The sequence below is a fragment of the Nerophis ophidion genome, linkage group LG16, assembly GCF_033978795.1.
Source record: "Nerophis ophidion isolate RoL-2023_Sa linkage group LG16, RoL_Noph_v1.0, whole genome shotgun sequence".
NCBI classification, from domain to species: Eukaryota; Metazoa; Chordata; class Actinopteri; order Syngnathiformes; family Syngnathidae; genus Nerophis; species Nerophis ophidion.
The window spans coordinates 40,944,204-40,961,443 of NC_084626.1; the positions used below are offsets into that span (position 1 = coordinate 40,944,204).

A 17,240-nucleotide genomic window follows, 5' to 3' on the forward strand; every position below is an offset into this window, starting at 1 on the left:
GCCGAAATAGCTCAGTTGGGAGAGCGTTAGACTGAAGATCTAAAGGTCCCTGGTTCGATCCCGGGTTTCGGCAGGGACGTGGTTACGTTTTTTTGATATTTATTTACACCGACTCCGGTTACTGTTGTGGCCTATTCTACAATTTAGGCACTCCATGTTTTGTACATACAAGCCAATCACCTTTATTTATCTTGTTTGGCTGTGTTAAAAAGCCCACTGTTTTGTGTTTTTACTTCACTGGATAGTAAACACGACACACAAAATGAGCATATGTGTATTGTTTAACTGTGGAGAAAAACTAACAAATAGGTGACAGCCAAAAAAGGCAAAAATTATGGAAGTTCGCGGGATTTGCCACAGAGAGATGGACTCGGCCCGGTGATTGGTTGAAGGAAGATAGAAACGGCCCGGTGATTGGTTGAGGAAAGATGAAAACGGCCTGGTGATTGGTTGAAAAAAAGATGGACTCGGCCCGGTTATTGGTTGAGGAAAAATGGATTCGCGGAGCCTATCAAGTTAGCTTGAATATCTAAAGAACCCATGTTCGGCAGTGTAATAAAAGTAATTAATGTACAAAAACAATAACATTGGGGACACGCTAAAGAGAAACATTATTGAGAATCGATTTACCTCGGCCAATTAGGTGACGAAGGTCTCTCTTTCCTGAGCCAACCACCCGACTGAAGCTGATAATTTGCGCGCGTTTGTGTCATATGCGCGGGAAAAACGATTTACGGCATTTTACGTCTCTGCCGTAACACCCTGACCCAGTAGCACAAAACTGTAATGCTACAGATAACACTTTTTTTTTTGCATAAGTCTTCTCTTTCCAACTGTTGACTCCCAACTTTAAGGACAAAAGCTAGTGAAAGGACTCCATAAACACTTGAAAGGTAAGGGGAAATACTTATTGTTGACAGGTTCAAAACCTTAGATCAGGGGTCACCAACCTTTTTGAAACCAAGAGCTACTTCTTGGGTACTGATTAATGCGAAGGGCTACCAGTTTGATACACACTTAAATAAATTGCCAGAAATAGCCATTTAAAGGGGAACATTATCACCAGACATATGTAAGCGTCAATATATACCTTGATGTTGCAGAAAAAGACCATGTATTTTTTTAACCAATTTCCGAACTCTAAATGGGTGAATTTTGGCGAATTAAGCGCCTTTCTGTTTATCGTCAGAACGTGACGTCACCTAGGTAATACAGCCGCTATTTTCACATTACAAACACTGGGTCTCAGCTCTGTTCTTTTCCGTTTTTTCGACTATTTTTATACATCATGCCTCGACGGTGTGTTGTCGGAGGGTGTAACAACACTAACAGGGAGGGATTCAAGTTGCACCACTGGCAAGAAATCTGCCGCCAGACCCCCATTGAATGTGCCGGAGTGTCTGCACATTTTACCGGCGGTGCTTCGACAGACATGGCACAGAGATGTATGGATAACCTGCAGATGCATTTGCAACGATAAAGTCAACGAAATCACAAAGGTGAGTTTTGTTGATGTTATTGACTTATGTGCTAATCAGACATATTTGGTCGCGGCGTGACTGCCAGCTAATCGATGCTAACATGCTACGTTAGTCGATGCTAACATGCTATTTACGCTAGCTGTATGTACATTTGAAACTAGGTACCCACATTTAATGCGAAACAAACACTTACCAATCGACGGATTTAAGTTGCTCCAGTGTCACAAGATGCGAAAGTCCTGATCGTTTGGTCCGCACATTTTACCGGCGATGCTAATAAGGCAGCCATGCTATGGGCCACTTCATTAGGTACACCCATGCTATGGCCTAATAGCGTCAATAGCTATTCGCTCAATAGCTTCAGTTTCTTCTTCAATTTCGTTTTCGCTATATGCCTACATACTCCAACCATGTTTCAATACATGCGTAATCTGTTGAATTGCTTAAGCTGCTGAAATCCGAGTCTGAATCCGAGCTGACGTCGCTATATCTTGCTGTGCTATTTCGCCATTGTTTGTTTACATCGGCAGCCCTGTATGACGTCACAGGGAAATGGACAGTCGCATCGCAAATAGCGAAAATCAAGCACTTTAAAGCTTTTTTTAGGGATATTCCGGGAGATGTAAATTTTTGAAAAAAACTTTGAAAAATAAAACAAGCCACTGGGAACTGATTTTTATTGTTTTCAACCCTTTTAAAATTGTGATAATTTTCCCCTTTAATAAATAAATCTATACATATATAAAAAAATGGGTATTCTGTCCGTCATTCCGTCGTACATTTGTTTTCCTTTTACGGAGGGTTTTCTGTAGAGAATATATGATGAAAAAAACACTTAATTGAACGGTTTAAAAGAGGAGAAAACAGGAAAAAAATGAAAATTTAATTTTGAAACTTAGTTTATCTTCAATTTTCCATCCATCCATACATTTTTTTTTACCGCTTATTCCCTTTGGGGTCGCGGTATTTTCAATTTTGGACTTTTTAAAATTCAAAATTCAACCGAAAAAAGAAGAGAAAAACTACCTAATTCAAATCTTTTTGAGAAAACAGGAAAAAAATGAAAATTTAATTTTGAAACTTAGTTTATCTTCAATTTTCCATCCGTCCATCCATTTTCTACCGCTTATTCCCTTTGGGTTCGCGGTATCTTTAATTTTTGACTTTTTAAAATTCAAAATTCAACCGAAAAAAAGAAGAGAAAAACTAGCTAATTCAAATCTTTTTGAAAAAAATTAAAAATATATATTTTATGGAACGTCATTAGTAATTTTTCCTGATTAAGATTAATTTCAGAATTTTGATGACATGTTTTAAATAGGTTAAAATCCAATCTGCATTTTGTTAGAATATATAATAAATTAGATCAAGCTATATTTCTAACAAAGACAAATCATTATTTCTTCTAGATTTTCCAGAACAAAAATTTTAAAAGAAATTCAAAAGACTTTCAGATAAGATTTAAATTGGATTCTAAAGATTTTCTAGATTTGCCAGAATATATATTTTTTAATTTTAATCATAATAAGTTTGAAGAAATATTTCACAAATATTCTTTGTCGAAAAAACAGAAGCTAAAATGAAGAATTAAATTTAAATTTATTCAATATTCTTTACAATAAAAAAAAATACATTTACTTGAACATTGATTTAAATTGTCAGGAAAGAATAGGAAGGAATTTAAAAGGTATATTTGTTTAAAAATCCCAAATCATTTTTAAGGTTGTATTTTTTCTCTAAAATTGTCTTTCTGAAAGTTATAAGAAGCAAAGTAAAAAAATAAATGAATTTATTTAAACAAGTGAAAGCCAAGTCTTTAAAATATTTTCTTGGATTTTCAAATTCTATTTGAGTTTTGTCTCTCTTAGAATTAAAAATGTCAAGCAAAGCGAGACCAGCTTGATAGTAAATAAATAAAATTTAAAAAATAGAGGCAGCTCACTGGTAAGTGCTGCTATTTGAGCTATTTTTAGAACAGGCTAGCGGGCGACTCATCTGGTCCTTACGGGCGACCTGGTGCCTGCGGGCACCGCGTTAGTGACCCCTGCCTTAGATGCTGCGTTTAGAGCTCTCACCAAAGCTCGTCTTTGTCGACGTTATTTAACCCCCCTGCTTTAATTTCACACGTCCCTAAAAGTTATCATTCAAAATTACAATAGAAGCACAAGTCACCTGCAAAGTAATACACGATTAACTGTATAAGTTAAGGCTTCACGGTGGCAGAGGGGTTAGTGCGTCTGCCTCACAATACGAAGGTCCTGCAGTCCTGGGTTCAAATCCAGGCTCGGGATCTTTCCGTGTGGAGTTTGCATGTTCTCCCCGTGAATGCGTGGGTTCCCTCCGGGTACTCCGGCTTCCTCCCACTTCCAAAGACATGCACCTGGGGATAGGTTGATTGGCAACACTAAATTGGCCCTAGTGTGTGAATGTGAGTGTGAATGTTGTCTGTCTATCTGTGTTGGCCCTGCGATGAGGTGGCGTCTTGTCCAGGGTGTACCCCGCCTTCCGCCCGATTGTAGCTGAGATAGGCGCCAGCGCCCCCCGCGACCCCGATAGGGAATAAGCGGTAGAAAATGGATGGATGGATGGATGTATAAGTTAGTGTGTACATACATGTCGAGGAAGTGAATATATTATGTGTGTTTATGTAACGTTTGAAGGCAGCGCCGTTATGTCCCATAGTTCATGAAGGCAGCACCTGGCTCTCGTCAAGCTGGCCAAAGAGTCTACTGCGCATGTCATAATATTGATAATATAGTTGTAAAAACGATATTGACAAATATTTCATACTACTTGTACAAACATAATGCAACATAGTAAATGATTTGTGACGGTTGGTGGAAATGGCACATAATTCCTTACGAAATTTTGCAGAAGTGATCATTTAAAAAAATTCCAATTTAAATATGCATAGTGTTACAATATATGAATATGTTTCCTATATTTGTAAATAGTTGTAATAATTATTGTGAGAAATCATTAATGTTGTCACTATCTGCACATGGAGGATTTTCATCAACCAGTGTAATAAATATAGTCCTCCTTTTAATAAAAGGAAACTGAGCCAAATTTATATTTCATAAATGTGTATCACATTGGTAGCCTCTGCTTGCAAAATGTTGGTGATTAAAATGTCGTACCTCAGACAAGAATATTAAAAATCAACCATGACAAAAAGTCCATTAGATGGCAGTATTGTTCAATATTTGTCACTCCATACACATTATTTATTTTAATGCCTTTAATGTAAGTTATACACATGTTCATACCTATCTGCATGTTTTTATACATTATATGTTCATTGATTTAAAAAAAAAAAAAAGACTCTTGACCCCCCCAAAAAAGTGAGTAAAATGTGCTCGTCCTTTTTGTCATCTCGTGTTCTCATTCTTCTGTGACTTGTGACCTAAATTCAGTGAAAAAGGAATGGCAACACGGCTGCTCTTGAATTGAATTAAACTGAATTATGTGGGGTTTTAATGGATGGACTAAAATAACCCAAATTCTTCAATTTTATTATGATGATAGATTCAGGTGATAGTTTCATAATTTTATTGGACATAAAAGTAATCCAGGCGTAGGTTTCCCATAAAATGAGGCTTTATTACTGGTTGTGTGTATATGCATGTATCATTCAATCAATCAATCAATGTTTATTTATATAGCCCTAAATCACAAATGTCTCAAAGGACTGTACAAACCATTACGACTACGACATCCTCGGAATAACCCACATAAGGGCAAGGAAAACTCACACCCAGTGGGACGCCAGTGACAATGATCACTATGAGAAACCTTGGAGAGGACCTCAAATGTGGGCAACCCTTCCCCTCTAGGGGACCGAAAGCAATGGATGTCGTGCGGGTCTAACATGATACTATGAAAGTTCAATCCATAGTGGCTCCAACACAGCCGCGAGAGTTCAGTTCAAAGCGGATCCAAGACAGCAGCGAGAGTCCCGTCCACAGGAAATAATCCCAAGCGGAGGCGGATCAGCAGCGTAGAGATGTCCCCAACCGATACACAGGCTAGCGGTCCATCCTGGGTCCCGACGAGCGGTCCATCCTGGGTCCTGACTCTGGACAGCCAGTACTTCATCCATGGTCATCGGACCAGACCCCCTCCACAAGGGAGGGGGGGACAGAGGAGAAAAAGAAAAGAAGCGGCAGATCAACTGGTCAAAAAAGGGGGTCTATTTAAAGGCTAGAGTATACAAATGAGTTTTAAGGTGAGACTTAAATGCTTCTACTTAAGTAGCATCTCGAACTGTTACCGGGAGGGCATTCCAGAGTACTGGAGCCCGAACGGAAAATGCTCCATAGCCCACAGACTTTTTTTGGGCTAATAAGCCGCAGTCTTTTGAACGCAGATTTCTTGGTATATGGTACAATACAATCGGCAAGATAGGATGGAGCTAGACCGTGTAGTATTTTAGTATATATATATATATATATATACATATACACACACATTTATATATATATACACACACATATATATATATACATATACACACACATTTATATATATATATACACACACATATATATATATATATATATATATATATGTATGTATATATATATATGTATATATATATATATATATGTATATATATATGTATGTATATATATATATATGTATGTATATATATATATATATATGTATATATATGTATATATGTATATATATGTGTATATATGTGTGTGTGTGTGTATATGTATGTACTGTGTGTATATATATATATATATATGTGTATGTGTATATGAATGTGTATATGTATGTGTGTGTATATATATATATATATATATGTGTGTGTGTGTATATGTATGTACTGTATGTATATATATATATATATATATATATATATATATACATATATATGTGTATATGTATGTGTGTATATATGTATATGTGTGTGTGTGTGTGTGTGTATATATGTATATATATATATATATATACACACACATATATATATAAATGTGTGTGCATATGTATGTATGTATATATATTTGTGTGTGTATATGTATGTATATATGTGTGTATATGTATGTACTGTATATATATATATATATGTGTATATATATATGTGTGTGTATATATATATGCGCGTATATGTATGTATATATATGTATGTGTATATGTATGTGTGTGTATATATATATGTGTGTGTATATGTATGTATATATATATATATTTGTGTATATATATATATATATATATATATATATATATATATATATATATATATATATATATATATACATAATTCAACTTGGTGAACACAGACAAGTAGGTTAATAATTGTGTTTTGCTGACATGTACTTGAGCAAAAAGTAAACAACACCATTACTCTGAGATTTGTTTCAAATGTAAAGTGCTGTACAATACAAATGAATGCAGGATTTTCCCTGCATGTATTTTTCTTAGGTGACCCACGTAAAGGGGCACTAACAGTCAATATTTATTTATTTAATACATTTTTGGGGGGGAGGGGAACAACATTCAATATTTATTTATTTTATTAAATGTTTTTCTTAATAAAGGTGAGCTTTTGTCAAACCAAGTATTGTGTGTTTTTTCCATATACAACAACCTATCTGTATTCGATAAGGAATCGGTTCAATAAGAGGATTCGATAATGGCATCGAAATCGATAATTTCTTAACAAACATCATCCCTAATCCCTGCTACCCCGAGAGGGACAAGCTGTAGAAAATGGATGGATGGATACAGAGTTTTTAGTAGTAGTTACGTCTTTGTCTTTGTACATTTTATTTAATTATTAATTAATTTTTTTTATAGTTTCATTTTGAAATGAAAGCCAAGGTCTCATGCAGTTTGTTTGAAATAGGAAGTGAAATAAAATAGGTTTTAGATAACAATAAGTAATCGTCATTAATCGTGATTTTAATGTTGATAAAAAATAATCATGACTATGATTTACTGTTAGGTCTTGAGTAAGGATTGGATCCCAAGATGCAGAGACGGGAGGCGGAGTTGAATCACAAAAGAAGATTGTCTTTAATAAGTTCAGAAGGATAACTCAAGGCGATGGGGCGAAAGCGCACACCATGGAAGGGGACTAAACTGAAGGAGGACTCTCGATGGTCACCAACAAGTTCAACAAAAACTTCTCTCGCTTACTGGGGAACTAGGGAACAAAAACACCAAATGTAATGAAAGGAGAATGAACGTACCGAGTTTGTTGGATGCGAGTTGAGCATGCGGGCATGGAAAGCACAGGAGTCATTAACCGGCGAGGAGCAGCTGACTGTGGTGAACTTAAATAGACCCGAGCAGTGAGTAGTCGCAGGTGTGCCTAGTTGGAACTAATGGATGGAGGAGAAATAACACAAAAGCAATACGGAGAAGACAGGAAAACAATACACAACACATACAGCCCTATTTTACACGTTTTATTATTTTTACTTTCCAGCGTTCCTCAGAGGGAGCCCTCTGCATCAGGGATTATTGATCATGGCTCTTGGGTCTCTTTGTGACAGCTTCTAGGTGGCCCTGGTCTGGTGACCTCCTGGCGCAGATGGCTCCTGTGATAGTGTTTACTCACCTGGCTCCTCTGTACTCCACCATGCATTCATGTGTGCGCATGTGTTTGTGACGATGGAGGATCTCGGCCATCGGCAGGGGCGTCACTAGACCTAATACTGTACTGGGGCACACTTGGGGCACAAATAATTCATGTGAGCATGCAAAGCGCGCAAGCAAAAACATTTTTAGCACTTATTTATCATAAAAAATACATAAATAGTGCTTAAAACTATGAAATCATATCAGATTATGTTGTATGGGTCTTTGATTAACCACCTGAAATTAACTAATGCATTTGACCTACTTGTGCACTTTTTTACTCCAGACTTCTAAACTGCTACTGGTAAAAGCAAAAAGGAAGAGCAATGAATCTTTTTGAAATATATATTGCAGTAATCATCTGCAAATTTAACATCTACAAAAGTAAAACAAAAAATAAAGCACCCCTACATCTCTGGGTTCTTTTATATTATTTAATTTCCATTTATGGCAATGTGGCTAATCCTATTTCAGATACACAAAACTATAAAATATACACAAAACAATAAAGCCACAGTAGTAGAATAAATTAACTGCTGTTGTGTGTCTGTTCAGGGAATCATTTTCTGAGAAGTAAACTGTAACGTCTCGTTTTCATTTTTGCAAAGTGGTCAATCACTCTGGACAGACATGGAAATATTATAGTAACTGTTCTACAGTTGACCAGTGGTTCCCAACTGCTGGGTCGTGACATAAAAGTGGATTGTGTGTCATTTTCAGTGAGTCGCAGTCATATGTGTGCATGAAAAAAAAAAAAAAGTTTAGGGAGAAAAAAAATTAATTGTGTCAACAAAACCAGATATTTTTAGCCATTTTTCTAGTGACTATTAGTGAGTATTTTAGCAAAAGGCAAACCGACTAACAAGTTGTAGGAGGACTCAGGACAGACATGGAAATATATATTTTTTTAATCTAAATGGGGCAACAAAACCCAATATTTTCAGCCATCTTTCTGAAAACATACAGAAATGTTACAATTTTTTCTGGAAACAAAACCAGATGCTTTAGCTGTAGCCATTTTTCTTATGACAAAACAACATTATTTTAGTCAAAGTCACACCGATTAACAAGACAAGTCTACTGTGCTATTTTTCTGTGAAATAAACTTGAATGATTTAAAAATTTGGCTCACGACTTGATGATATGGAAAAATGTTTTTCTTCCGGAAGATAAACCATTTGAGAAGCACTCAACTCACACATGCTGACTCCAAATCATCATTGATGCAGAACCAGCAGACTATAACCAACATTATGTTTCATGTTCATTGGAAATTCCCCCGACAGCTCGTACAGCAAATGATTTGTCTTGATACAAGGAATAACGTTAGCTAACTTAGCATCAACTTAAGACAATGATGTTGCCTAGCTAGCTAGGACTTCACTTAGATCTCTCATTCCTCGCTTCTTGCTGCTGGCGAATAACTTTCTTAAATCCATCTAGGAGTTACAGTTTGAGTCAAATCAAAATCAAAATAATGTAATTAACAAATTGTTGTTGGCTAACGTCACCTACCTCACGCAGTGATCCGAATTCCCCCCCCCCCCCCCCCCCCTCTCTGTCTCTCAACCGAAGTCTCGATCCACACGTGAATAAATTACCATATTAAGTAGCCATGTGCTCATTGTTACGTGGAGTGAATAAAGTAGCAATCAATTACCATACTAAGTAGTATGTGCGCTGTTGTCTATGTTATGTAGACTTAAAACTCGGAAGCGTTTTTTTTTATTGGTGAAATTTTTACTGGGGCACTGCAGATCAACAGTGGGGCACGTGCCCCAGTGAAATATGTCTGGCGACGCCCCTGGCCATCGGGGTATTGTTTTGAAGTCTGGAAAACACTTTGTGTTGCGTTTATTTTAGGTATGAAAATTGCTTCAGGAAAAAAGTTTGATTGATAACGGAATGGGGGAAATTTGTTCCAAAAATGCAAACAAGATGTTTGTTTGTTTATCAAGTTACAATAGAAAATATTGTTGTGGATGGCAACATTTTTTTCATCTTCTGACAAAACAAGCTTATAAAGTTTGTTTGGGGTTGAAATAAGATATGAAAATAAATGCTACAAAAATCAGTATCTGTAGGCCTTTTTGTTTTTGTAAAAGTGGCTCTCACAAGGAGGGCTGGAGACCTGTAATGTAGAGGGCCTCGGTCCAAGGGGACCAGGCCACAGGCGACCTGGCGGACTAAGGATTTGCGTCATTCCCATTGAAATGGGGATGAATGGCCAGTTGGCCGTGCAGGGATGTCCCAATCAACGGTCCATTGATAATGAAGCGACAGAAGGCAGCCCGGGAGAACACACATTGTGCTTGAGTGACAGAAGAATTGGATTGTGTTCCTTTTTCAAAGCTTGTTAAACGGCCCATAATCCAATTAGTTGCCGATGTTCTTGCTTGTTCTCATGAACGTCAGCATTTTTCACATTAAAAGTCAACTCCAGAAGACTGTCAGCGTTATAGCTTAATTGCGCTTGAGGGAAACGAGGCCCGGATTGGGAATTAATTTTCAGCTTTTACTGATTGTCGTTCCGCATTTGAATGTGTTGTTATGTAATTTGGAGCAAGGTAACATCCTGTGCGGGGGTTATGCAGGGCCTCGACTCTGGCAGGCTCTGCATTTTTCTATCGGCGTGATTCGGTTTCCCGGGGAGCTTTTTTCCTGCCGGTCACAAAGGACGCCTGACATTGCCGCTCAAGGTCTCGGCTCAGTGTGACGGTAGAATGAAATCTGCAGGTGGAGGGCGGTCCAACAGCGAAGAGAAGACGTTTGCTTCCTTCACTTGCCAGGCATGTCTAATGGGCTTCCAAGACAAACCGAGCTTTGGTTCAAGGATTGCATAACCGAAGCGGCAGTGACGTCCACCATTGTCTTTTATGCAACTCCCCTTTTGTGAAATGAAGTGCTTGGTCATACTTGGCTGTGCTGTGCACCTTGTCATAAGAAGTCATTCTTACCTGAGATAACTTGATGAACTTGACAGTTACTGGTCAATGGGAGATGGCTGCAGAGCTGATTGTTTACTGGGGTTCAACCTTTAGTGCAAGTCTGCCTGCCTGCTTAAAGGGGAACATTATCACCAGACCTATGTAAACGTCAATATATACCTTGATGGTGCAGAAAAAAGACCATATATTTTTTTTAACGATTTCCGAACTCAAAATGGGTGAATTTTGGCGAATTAAACGCCTTTCTGTTTATCGCTCTGGAGGTGATGACGTCAGAATGTGACGTCGCCGAGGTAACACACCCGCCATTTTCATTTTCAACACATTGTAAACACCGGGTTTCAGCTCTGTTATTTTCCGTTTTTTTGACTATTTTTTGGAACCTTGGAGACATCATGCCTCGTCGGTGTGTTGTCGGAGGGTGTAACAACACTAACAGGGAGGGATTCAAGTTGCACCACTGGCCCGAAGATACGAAAGTGTCTGCCGCCAGACCCCCACTGAATGTACCAAAGTGTCTCCACATTTTACCGGCGATCACAGACATGGCACAGTGATGTATGGATAACCTGCAGATGCATTTTCAACGATTAAGTCAACGAAATCACAAAGGTGATCTTTGTTGATCTTGACTTATGTGCTAATCAGACATATTTGGTCGAGGCGTGACTGCCAGCTAATCGATGCTAACATGCTAAGCTAATTGACGCTAACATGCTATTTACCAGCGGTGCTAAAGCAGACCTGGCACAGAGATGTATGGATAACCTGCAGATGCATTTGCAACGATAGTCAACGAAATCACAAAGGTGAGTTTTGTTGATGTTGACTGCCAGCTAATCGATGTTAACATGCTACGCTAATCGATGCTAACATGCTATTTACCGGCGGTGCTAAAGCAGACATGGCACAGAGATGTATGGATAACCTGCAGATGCATTTGCAACTATATTTCGTTTCCTTCCACCCACATTTAATGCGAAACAAACCCTTACCAATCAACGGATTTAAGTTGCTCCAGTGTCACGAGATGCGAAAGTCCTGATCCTTTGGTCCGCACATTTTACCGGCGATGCTAACGCAGCTATTCAGCCATGCTATGGCTATGAATAGCGTCAATAGCTTCAGTTTCTTCAATACTTTCATACTCCAACCATCCGTTTCAATACATGCGTAATCTGTTGAATCGCTTAAGCCGCTGAAATCCAAGTTAATGTCGCTATATCTTGCTGTGCTATTCCCATTGTTTGTTTACATTGGCAGCACTGTATGACGTCACAGGGAAATGGATAGTGGTTTCGAAGATAGCGAAAGTAAGGCACTTTAAAGCTTTATTTAGGGATATTCCGAGACCGGTAAAATTTTGAAAAAAAACTTCAAAAAATACAACAAGCCACTGGGAACTGATTTTTATTGTTTTGAACCCTTTTGAAATTGTGATAATGTTCCCCTTCAAGAACCCCTGTTTAAGAGGTCTCAGTCAACAACGTCACACCCTCGGGTGTCCAACCGGCTGTAGAAAGGTCGAAGTCACTGATGGCACCGGTAGGGCGGTCAGAGGGGCAGTGGCGGATGTGTCGCAGCCAGCAAACTTACACGGCGTTGGGCAAAGACATTGACGATTTTGTGTAAACTGTGGAACCGGATTGGCCAAAGAGTTTGTTGGAATAGTTGGTACTACTCTACTGCACACCCCACCAACACATTTTGACAAGTCATTATAAACACAAGATTTAGTAGCTTTATTCTAACAACATTTCTCCAGGTAACACATTTTTATTAAGCATATTAATTCACTTCAATATAAACATCCCCACCCATCAACTATCAAGAAAAACATACAAGATTAACAGCAACTGATCCAACAATAAGCTTGTGAACCCAAACCCAACAAAACACACACGCCACAGCCCATGCCACCTCGTCTGGTGCCACCAGTGGGTTTGCTACCGCAGTTTGTGTCATTTCGGGGCCTCTTCTCCCCGCTGTCATGGGCCCTTTTTTGCTTCATCGTGCAAAAATGGTGGTTGTAGTAACCGGTGTTCGATTGTGCCGCAGCCACCCTTTTCCTTGTCCGACCAGAGTCACAAAACGCTAATGCAAACAAAGACAACTTTACAAAAACACTGTTTGAAAATATAATCATGATTTTACTCAATAGTTTAACAGCAACTCGGCAACAATATCATGCTTTTTATTCAAATATTTCCTGTGCGACGGCCGCATGCAGCTGTGAACCCCAATCATTGCATTCCGCCAATTATATGGGGGGCCCATTAAGGTGGATCAGTGTCATATGATATCCATTCCGAGTCCGGTTCGCGGGGGCAGAAGGAAGCCCATCAATCAATCAATCAATGTTTATTTATATAGCCCTAAATCACAGATGTCTCAAAGGACTGTACAAACCATTTCGACTACGACATCCTCGGAAGAACCCACATAAGGGCAAGGAAAACTCACACCCAGTGGGCAGGGAGAATTCACACCCAGTGGGACGCCAGTGACAATGCTGACTATGAGAAACCTTGGAGAGGACCTCAAATGTGGGCAACCCCCAACCCCGCTAAGCCCAGACTTCCCTCTCCCCAGCCACTTCGTCCAGCTCCTACCAGGGGAACCCGAGGTGTTCCCAGGCCAGCCGGGAGACATGGTCTTTCCCAACGTGTCCTGGGTCTTCCCCGTGGCCTCCTACCGGTCGGACGTGCCCTAAACACCTCCCTCGGGAGGCGCTCGGATGGCATCCTGACCAGATGCCCGAACCACCTCATCTGGCTCCTCTCCATGTGGAGGAGCTGCGGCTTTATTTTGAGCTTTGAGCTTTTCACCCTATCTCTAAGGGAGAGTCCCGCCACCCGGTGGAGGAAGCTCAGAAGTGTTTCAGAAGGGTTAAAACCAATAAAAAATAATTTCCCAGTTGCTTATTTTATTTTTCGAAGTTTTTTTTTCAAAATTTTACCCATCACGCAAAATCCCGAAAAACGGCTTTAAAGTGCCTGATTTTAACTATCGTTATATACACCCGTCCATTTTCCTGTGACGTCACAGCGTGACACCACCTCAAACAAAGATGGCGGATAGCACAGAAAGGTATAGCATAGTCGCTCGGATTCAGACTCGGATTTCAGCGGGGCAAGCGATTCAACAGATTACGCATGTATTGAAACAGATGGTTGGAGTGTGGAGGCAGATAGCGAAAACAAAATTGAAGAGGAAACTGAAGCTAATGAGCCATATCACGACAGACAGCGGAACGGGAGGAAGCAAGGACGAATTCGGCGATCGCCTTCTAACCAACGATTTGTATGTATTTGTTTGGCATTAAATGTGGGTGGAGGGAAAGGCTGGATGCAAATATAGCTACAAATGAGGCATAATGATGCAATATGTACATACAGCAAGCCTAAATAGCATGTTAGCATCGATTAGCATGCCGTGACCATTGATATGTCTGATTAGCACACTCAACGTAAGTCAACTTGAATCCGTCCCTGTTCGTGTTGTTACACCCTCCGACAACACACCGATGAAGCATAATGTCTCCAAGGTACGGAAAACAGTCGAAAAAACGGAAAATAACAGAGCTGATTTGACTTGTGTGTGTAATGTGTTTGAGAAAATGGCAGAATGCTTCACGTTGTGACGTCACGGGTGAAAGATCATTGCTCCGACAGCGAACAATTGAAAGGCGTTTCAATCGCCAAATTCACCCTTTTAGAGTTCGGAAATCGGTTAAAAAAACATATGGTCTTTTTTCTGCAACATCAAGGTATATATTGACGCTTGCATGGGTCTGATGATAATGTTCCCCTTTAATAGATGTCATCCGTGTTTGGACCTGATAAATGGAAAGATGAAATATGTTATTTTTCCACCACTTGCAGAGCGACACCAGGCATACAGACTTAAAGGGGAACATTATCACAATTTCAAAAGGGTTAAAAACAATAAAAATCAGTTCTCAGTGGCTTGTTTTATTTTTCGAAGTTTTTTTCAAAATTTTACCGGTCTCGGAATATCCCTAAATAAAGCTTTAAAGTGCCTTATTTTCGCTATCTTCGAAACCACTATCCATTTCCCTGTGACGTCATACAGGGCTACCAACACAAACAACATGGCGGTTACCACAGCAAGATATAGCGACATTAGTTCGGATTCAGACTCGGATTTCAGCGGCTTAAGCGATTCAACAGATTACGCATGTATTGAAACAGATGGTCGGAGTATGGAGGCAGATAGCGAAACCGAAATTGAAGAAGAAATTGAAGCTATTGAGCGAATAGCTATTGACGTTATTCGGCCATAGCATGGGTGTATCTAATGAAGTGGCCCGTAGCATGGCTGCCTTATTAGCATCGCCGGTAAAATGTGCGGACCAAACGATCAGGACTTTCGCATCTTGTGACACTGGAGCAACTTAAATCTGTCGATTGGTAAGTGTTTGTTTCGCATTAAATGTGGGTATCTAGTTTCAAACGTACATACAGCTAGCGTAAATAGCATGTTAGCATCGATTAGCGTAGCATGTTAGCATCGATTAGCTGGCAGTCATGCTGAGACCAAATAATTCTGATTAGCACATAAGTCATCAACATCAACAAAACTCACCTTTGTGATTTCGTTGACTTAATCGTTGCAAATGCATCTGCAGGTTATCCATACATCTCTGTGCCATGTCTGTCTTAACATCGCCGGTCAAATATGCAGACACTCCGGCAAATTCAATGGGGGTCTGGCGGCAGATTTCTTGCCAGTGGTGCAACTTGAATCCCTCCCTGTTAGTGTTGTTACACCCTCCGACAACACACCGACGAGGCATGATATCTCCAAGGTTCCAAAAAATAGTCGAAAAAACTGAAAATAACAGAGCTGAGACCCAATGTTTACAATGGGTTGAAAATGAAAATGGCGGCTTTATTACCTCGGCGACGTCACATTCTGACGTCATCCCCTCCAGAGCGATAAACAGAAAGGCGTTTAATTCGCCAAAATTCACCATTTAGAGTTCGGAAATCGGTTAAAAAATACATGGTCTTTTTTCTGCAACATCAAGGTATATATTGACGCTTGCATAGGTTTGGTGATAATGTTCCCCTTTAACATACAAACACACCATGGACCATGGCAACTAATGCACCCCCCCCCACACCATGCCTTTGCCGTCATTTAAACTCCTTAGGGTCGATGGACAGGACAGCAGCCCGCTACTGTAGCCCTCGCTTCCTTCTTGTTGCAAGTCTTGTGGATTCTGTGTAACATGTTTATGTGTGTTTGGGTTTTTTTGGCCTCAATCTGGAACTCCCAAGAACCCGGTTTTAGATAGACAATGAAAAGAAAAAATTAACCCCAGCATCCACCTTTGCTTCACCTTTTAAAGGTTCAATAGTGTTCCTGTTCTCCCAGGACAATGTTTGTCTAATTTTGAACAGGTTTGTGCTGTAATGTAATTGTGTTGCACTTGTGCAATGACAATAAGGAGCTTCACCTAAAGACGTTGTTTGCTTTCTCAGAAAAGCACCAAAGGCCAAGCATTCATAGGAAGTGCCGTGGAAGTGTTGGGATGCCTTCTTGTCACTGTCTTTAGACTGGCTTTATTATCACTGACAGATGAGTTAAGCCTGACTCAAAATCAAAGAGGAAGTGACAGGACGCTGTCAATCAGTAATATTGTTTTGCACAGCTTTACATAGTTTCGCTAATCAACATCCGTCACAGGAGAGGACACATATCACAACAGTTTGTTTTAGATGCGTAGTGTTGTGTCGTGGACCTTGGTAGAAAATGGACAATAGGATAAGAGGATGACTTCACTGGTGCTTGAAAACAAAACAGAGACCGAAAGTAAAAATGAATGAACACACCCTTTAATTCTTGAACTAACTCCAAAAACATTGAAAACAATCTTTAAATGTTGCCCTTTGAGTTTCCTCATCAATGGTGGCCACAGCAAGTCAAACGCATGATTTGTTTTGTGTTGGCTTTCCAAACATTGCCCACATATGCAGTCCTCTCCAAGGTCATAGTCATTGTTACCGACGTCCCACTGGGGTGAGTTTTTCTTTGCCCTTATGTGGGCTCTTTACCGGGGATGTCGTTGTGGCTTGTGCAGCCCTTTGAGACACGTGTGATTTAGGGCTATATAAATAAACATTGATTAATTGATTGATATATTTATGTGTATATATACAGTATATATATGTATGTATGTATAATATATATA

The 17,240-nt window shown here is 39.5% G+C and overlaps 1 non-coding gene across 1 annotated transcript; it reads left to right on the forward strand.

Annotated features, from left to right (window-relative positions):
* On the forward strand, positions 1 to 73 carry trnaf-gaa (transfer RNA phenylalanine (anticodon GAA)). The gene has a single exon. It is a non-coding gene; the product is annotated as a tRNA-Phe (tRNA).
* Positions 74 to 17,240: the final 17,167 nt, after the last annotated feature.